Below are 8,157 nucleotides of genomic sequence, written 5' to 3'. Positions count from 1 at the left end.
TGATTTTATGCTAATTAAAACTAATTAGCAAATATATTCTTGCAAGATAGATATACAAAGAGTTAAGTGTAAGCATATGCAATATACACAAGGTGATATATCCTAGCAAAGAGGTATACTATGTGATATATGCAAGGATATGCAAACACAAGGGTAACATAAACAAATGATATAGTGGATGAAATAAACAATGAGAGAATGACTATAAAGATGAACAAATATAAGTGTGCTAAGCCAAACTCAAACAAGCAATATGATCATGGAGTTTGGACCTTCCGTCCTACGTCTCCGCTCCCCACTCCCGGGGAGAAATCCACTATCACAATCCGGTTTGGAAGCCGGAACTTCTACACACTTGGTTTTCTAGCTAACCGAAAACTCTACAACTCACACTCTTGTAAACTCACTCTACACCCTCACAAGTGTTGGACCTAGCCGTGTCTCCCTCAAGTGCTCGGTTACAACCTCTCCCTAGGTTCGTCAACCGACGCTACTCCTCTTGGGACGATCCCTGAATCTCACCACACACTCCTCTCGGTGTACAAGTGTATTACAAAGTGATCTCACGATTAAGCACAATACAAAGAATGATTGTTCTCTAATATGGATGAGAACACAATAAAAGCTCACACTCAATTGTTACAACTCTCACCAACCCAAATATACTATGTATGAAAATACAATAAGCTCAAGTGGGTGTGTGTAACAATGAGATAAAACTAAATCTAAACTCAATATAAAACTAGCTTTAATAGAAATGATAATCAACAAATAATTATAAATAAAAGCTAGAGTTGAGTTTAGGAAAACTTCTCTAGATGACAAGAGAGAGAGATGGATTGAATGCCCAAAATACAATTGATAATCTCCTCAAGCTCTTGTAAAACTTTCTTCATAAACCAAACTCTTAAACAAGCTTAAAACAAGCTTAAACTCTTTTTAAAACTCTTTAAAACATTCTCTTGTTGTCTATAGAGTTGAAGGTAAAAGGGGGTATTTATACAAACTCCAAAGCTAAGAAAAAGCCAAGAAAAAGACCAAAAAACCACACTGCAACGGCTATGGAAACTAGCCGTTGGAACTGATCTGACAGAGCGGCGGGGGGGCGCGGCGGTCGACCACGAGCAACAAAAAATCAACAGAAAACTCCAGAGAGTTCGATGGTCGACCGCGGCCGTCGTCGACCGTGGCGGTCGACCGTGGCGGTCAACGGCGAAAGTTTCTGCTGCACACTATGCAAAAGACTCAGGCGCGGTCGACCGTGGCGGTCGACCGTGAACTGATATATGAAAATAAAGTTCTGAAAACCATTTTTTGATTTTAAAACACTGTTTAAAAATATTAAACAAATTTCAAAAAATATAAAACTTTGGGGAATGATTGTAGATATGATAATAAACATGCTACAATGATTGGTTTCCAAAAAGGACTTCCCAAATAAAAAATATCATCATTTTACAAAATAGGCCAAAACATGAAAATGTAAACATGTGAATTTTGATATTTTGGCTAAACAATGTTTTGAAACTTTACAAAATGATTATGTAGAACAGTATTTTCACAAATACAATAGAAAATGAAATATATGGTATGTATATGAAAATATATTTGTTTCATATCTAAGTAGATAAACCAAATCACAATAATAAATATGAAATATGTAATTTCATATTTATAAACATAAAAACCAAAACTTGTGTTGTATATATATATATGACTACATATATATACAAGGAAACCAATAAAATGTGTGTATATATGATATTGAGCTTAGAGTATCTAACACACATAATATAAACTACTAAACTATATGTTACCCAAGCTAGATCTTGATCTTCAATAAGCTCGACTTGGTACACTTGCGGATGAAGCTTGAACTTAATCTTTAACTTTGAATTGCGTAGGCTTCAACCCGACATTCCGCCAACCTCCTTTTGATATGATCGTTATGGCGCAATCCATCCATCCTCCAACTCGTTGTTTGCCTAGAATAAATACGAAAACACAAACACTAGACAAACAACATTAGATGTAAATTGTTTGCTAAATCACCATCAAAACAAGAAGGCCAACAATCTCCCCCTTTTTGATGATGACAAACAATTTACAAAAAGGAATATATGCATGAAGGAAATGAACATATATAATCTAATACACATGCATATAAACAAGGAAGAATATACTCACAATATTTCTCCCCCTTTGACAATATCAAAAAGGGGACAAAAGAATTAAGAGAGCGAAAGCTCCCCCTACAAATAAGCATGGGTGAGTATAACACATAGAAAGATATAGGGATTGCTCCCTCTATCAAAATGCCTTATGGAATATATGCAATGAATGCTAAGGCATACATATGTGAGCAAGCAAGAAACATGCTAAACACAACTCACATACAAAAAAGATAATGAGAATACATATAAATATGTTAATATGAAAGAAGTGTCTCATTAATACAAAAATATAAAAACCATATAAATGAATAGATTTCTGAAATCAAAAGAAGAGGAACATGAGAATCATGCAAAAAGTTTTCAAATGAAAACAAATCAACCAAAAGAAATCATAAATCAAGGTTTAAATTCAAAAACGTAAAATCAAATCATCATTGATTCAAAAAAACCAAAAGAAATCATAAATCAAGGTTTAAATTCAAAAACGTAAAATCAAATCATCATTGATTCAAAAAATCAAAAGAGGCAACTATATCTAGCTCTTGAGCTAGTATCAACCCATATAAATATTTTAGCACCCGGTAAACAAGATTTGGGAATAAACACCCAATCAACCCGGAGGGTATATAATTACAAACCTCTCATTTAAAATCGAAACTAATAGTCATGAAAACAAAATAATTAATCAAAGAAAAATTATTTTCATATTCAAAGATTTCAAAGCATAATTTTCAAAACCAAGACAAAGAAAATAAAAATCACTAAAGTACTTGGTTTTAAAAATCAAATTTGTTTTGGTACCCAAGAATTCTTGGTACCAAGAGATTTAGGGACATGACCCCTATCTTTTAAGCTCAAAGCCCTAGGGTTATGAACCCTCTTGGGCACATGTGGTGCACTAACACGGTCAAAGCAATAATCACTCAAATGACCCTTTCGATTGCAATTTGTACAATGAAAGAGATCCATTTATTTTTGTGGACCATTAACTCGTGCACGAGAATCATTTGCAAATAAAGATTTTTCTTTTAATTTTTTTTGCAAATGAGAAACATCATTAAACAAAGATGGTTTCTTTGGAGCATTTTGCAAAATAGAAACTTTTTGCACATCAAAACAAAATTTAGCAAGATGTCCAAACCTACCATGAACATCACATTTAAAAATATGTGGTCTACTAGAAACATTTGGCAAATGAGATTTATTTTTCAAATCAAAATAATATTCGGCCAAATGACCAAAACGACCACAATGATCACACTTGAACACACTAGCATGAAGAATCATGATCCAATTTTAATTTTTCATTGTTTTCTTTAAGGATCACATTTTCATTAGAAATAGTTTCAAACTTAGATGCTAACAACTCATGATCGGATTTCAAAATTTCATGCTTGCTTTGTAAATTAATGAAATCATTTTTAATTTGTTAAAGGCATGTAATAATTTTTCACTAGCACAAGCAAGTTCATCATTAGGTAAATCATTTATGGTTTCGAACTCGCAAACCTCACTAGGGCTATCGCCTAGTGCTCGTGTGCATGAAGCTCCTTTAGAACTTGAAGCGGGATCCTCCAAAGCTTGTCGGATCGCCTCCAAGTCTCCTTGATGCGCTTCTATGAATTTCCATAATGTATAAGCACTATCAAAAGAATCAAACTTGTTAGACAATAATGAATTAAATGCATTTAATAAAAATTCTAACATAAGCTTGTTCATAATAAACATCTTTTTATCATGTTTGCTCCACTTGGATTTCTCTAACGTGGGTACAATATAAGCACAATCAGTGACTTCCCATAAATCGATATTTTTAGATTGAACAAATAATTTGAATCTAAAACACCATTGAGCATAGCAGAAAACATTGAATTTAGGAGCAATACTAGAATCATAGCCTAAACAAGATATATCATTCATATCCATAATTTATAAAAATATGCAAGCAAGATACAAATGCAATCAAAATAAGATTAGCACAAATAATATAACTTGGATCCTTAACTCAAGACGATTAGACCTTAAATCAAAGAGCACCAAGCTCTGATACCAATTGATTGACCCTAGGGGGGTGATTAGGGTCTTATGCTAATCTAATATGATTTTATGCCAATTAAAACTAATTAGCAAATATATTTTTACAAGATAGATATACAAAGAGTTAAGTGCAAGAATATGTAATATACACAAGGTGATATATCCTAGCAAAGGCAAGATAGATATACAAAGAGTTAAGTGCAAGAATATGTAATATACACAAGGTGATATATCCTAGCAAAGAGGTATACTATATGATATATGCAAGGATATGCAAACACAAGGGTAACATAAACAAATGATATAGTGGATGAAATAAAAAATGAGAGAATGGCTACGAAGATGAACAATCGTGGAACACATAAGTATTAATTGGGACAAAACAGTAAGCACAATCGTGGAAAGACAAGGTGATATGACACAACAATTCATAAAAGTATATGTAGTATATCATATCAAAACAAAATAGGTAATTATAGATGTATATCACAACAATAATTATCGAAACATACTTTATATAAGTATTATGACTATTTGGTACATAATATTATGACTAGAAAAATGAAGCAAACAACTTGAACAATGAACAAAATATATATAAGTAAGTATTAAATGAATAAGAAACCGTATATAGAAAATAAGTAACTGTAATACCCCAACCCTTGAGAGGGTGATGTGATTAGTATTGATAGATTTGATTGGAATACTCATATCATCAAGATGCATCTTCTTTTCGGAACCCAACTCTTAGATACTCCAAAGTTAAGCGTGCTTGGCCTGGAGAAATTCTAGGATGGGTGACCCCCCTGGGAAGTTTTCCAGGGAGCGCGTGATTGAGGACAAAACGTGCTACAAAGACATGTGGTGGTTTGTGAGGCCAGTCCATCAGATCTAATAACGTACCGACTCTGGAATTCCAGGGCGGGGCGTTACCGTACCGACTCCGGGATTCCGGGGCGGGGCGTTACAAGTGGTATCAGAGCTCTAGTTCCAGTATCCTTAGGATCATCCTGTGTCGAGTCGTGGAGCTAGGATAGGGTTTCTTAGGATTCATGTATAGAGTCCGTAAGGATTTCCTAGTATGAGTGAGGACGATATATGCGTATATCTCAAAATTTGAGAATTTTTTTTTTATTATGACAACTATTTTGTGTAAATTTAAAGTATTTGTGTGAATACTATATGTTGTGAAAATTGTATTGTGATACGTTATTTATAAATGTCTATTTTGACTCATAAACTCTCATTTTCTTATGATCAGAGAGATGGCAGGACGTGGTAGGCCTCGTACTCGGAGAGCTGGGCAGGCAGAGTCACAGCAGACTCCATCTGAGCAGCAACCAGCTCAATCCGAGCCACAGCAGACTCCATCTGAGCCGTAGCAGGCTCCCCAGTACCTTGTAGATATTATGGCTCCCCTTATAGCTCGGATGGAAGCAATTGAGGAGCTTGTGGCGAATCATATCCCACCACCCACACCACCACCACCGGTAGCTCAACAGTAGGGGATACCCGTCGTTCCTATCAGAGAGAGATCCCCAGAGATCACACCTGCAGCCATTCCACTGGTAGTCCCAGACACAACTGCAGAGTAGGAGGCTTGGCTCCGTATGGTAGAGAGGTACCAGAAGATGAGGGCACCGGAGTTTCAGGGGTAACCAGACCCTCTTGCAGCCCATAAGTGGAAGGAGGATGTGAGCAATATACTCGACATACTAAGTGTGGATTCAGTTCAGAAGCAGAGGTTGGCATCCTACAGTCTGAAGGGAGATGCTGGGAGATGGTACCGACTCCAGTTTACTCCAGAGTAGAGGATGACCCTCACATGGGAGGACTTCATATACTTCTTTGATGGGCAGTATATTTCTTCTGCAGCACGGACTAGGAAGGAGCTTGAGTTGTCCCGGTTGACTCAGGGGGACATGACAGTGGCAGATTTTGAGAGCAGGTTCATGGTGTTGCTACATTTCACGGGTATGTGACAGACAGGAGAGCGTCAGGCTCAGATGTTCTTAGCAAGGCTTCGTCCTAATCTCCGCCGGTACCTCGTCTCGAGGAGGTTCTATTCAGTTAGGGAGGTAGCTGAGGCCGCCACTTCATAGGAGATTGAGACTACCATGTTCCAGAAGGATAAGGAAGGGAAGGCCAAGACAGGACAGAGCGGGGATAAGGGCAAGAACAAGAGACCTTTTTCTGGACCTCAGCAGCAGCATCAGGGCCCTTATAAAAAGGGACCCCAGCAGGATCAGAGAGCGCATCAGCAGCGCAAGTTCCAGGGATCTTGTTTTAACTATCGCAAGGTCGGGCATAAGGCATCGGAGTGTCGTAACGCACCAGCAGGAGCCCAACAGGGCAAGGGTCCGAACCAGCAGCAACAGTGACAGCAGGGCAAAGGTCAGGGCCAGCAGAATAGGCTTGAGGCACTGCCAGTAGTACAGAGGACTGAGGGGCATGTTCTAGCAGTTCAGGAGATTCCTCAGGGGCAGATTGTCCCATATTCTCCATCTCCAGTAGCAGAGCAGTCTTCAGCCACAGGCAGGGTATATGTAGTAGTTCCCCGTGATCATGGAGCTAGCGGAGCCGTAGTGGAGGGTACATTCCTTGTGAATTCCTTTCCCGCCCGTATTCTTTTCGATTCGGGAGCTTCGCATTATTTCATCTCACATGCATTTATGGCTAGACTCCAGCTCGTAGCTCAGCCTCTAGACACCCCTTTATCAGTTTTCACCCCTTTAGGTGAGGTATCACTTCTGGAGAGCGTTTGTAGGAGGTGTACCGTCAATTTAGACGAGTCGGAGTTCATAGTTGATTTGATAGTGTTGCATATGTCCGAGTTCGATGTCATCCTTGGTATGGATTGGTTGTCTTTCTACCATATTAGTATTGACTGCTTTGCGAAGACAGTCAAGTTGTGAGCGTCTGACAGGTCCGAGATGATTGTAGCCACCTCTCAGGGCAACCATTTTGCGGAGTCATTTCTGGCGTACATCAAGGAGGTGATACGACGGGATTAGGGTATTGATTTATTGGAGACTAGAGTTGTCTCAGAGTATCAGGATGTCTTTCAGGACATACCTGGATGACCTCCTGTGAGAGAGATTGAGTTCTGTATTGAGTTGCAGCCAGGCACAGCCCCGATATCCAGCGCACCCTATCGCATGGCACCAGCTGAGATGCGGGAGCTTCAGACCCAGTTGGACCAGTTGTTAGCTCAGGGTTTTATTCGCCGGAGTCATTCTCCTTGGGGCGCACCGATCCTCTTCGTGAAGAAGAAGGACGGTAGTATGAGATTGTGCATAGATTATAGAGAGTTGAACAAAGTCACTATCCGGAATAGGTACCTATTACCTAGGATTGATGACTTGTTCGACCAGTTGCAGGGAGCACAGTTTTCTCGAAGATTGATCTTCGTTCAGGCTATCATCAATTGCGGGTTCGAGAGATGGATGTTCCCAAGATCGCTTTTCTTACTCGATATGGATCTTTCGAGTTTATGGTCATGCCATTTGGGTTGACCATTGCACCCGCGGTATTCATAGACTTGATGAACCGGGTTTTCCGTCCCTTCTTGGATCAATTTGTGATTGTTTTTATCGACGATATTCTCATTTATTCGAGGTCAGAGGCAGAACACGAGGAGCATCTGCGGTTGGCTTTGAGGACTCTACAGGAGCATCAGTTATACGCCAAGTTCAGCAAGTACGAATTTTAGCTTTCAGAAGTTAGATTTCTTGGCCATGTCATCAGTAGAGAGGGTATAGCAGTGGATCCAGCTAAGGTCACAGCAGTTCTTGATTGGGAGCCACCTAAGATGGTGACAGAGATTCGCAGATTTTTGGGTTTAGCTGGCTATTATAGGAAGTTCATTCAGAACTTCTCGAAGATTTCGACGCCGCTTACACGCCTTACAAAGAAGGGTGTACAGTTCATATGGAGCATGGAGTGC

The sequence above is a fragment of the Asparagus officinalis genome, chromosome 9, assembly GCF_001876935.1.
Source record: "Asparagus officinalis chromosome 9, Aspof.V1, whole genome shotgun sequence".
NCBI lineage: Eukaryota > Viridiplantae > Streptophyta > Magnoliopsida > Asparagales > Asparagaceae > Asparagus > Asparagus officinalis.
Note: the sequence above shows the minus strand (reverse complement) of the source record.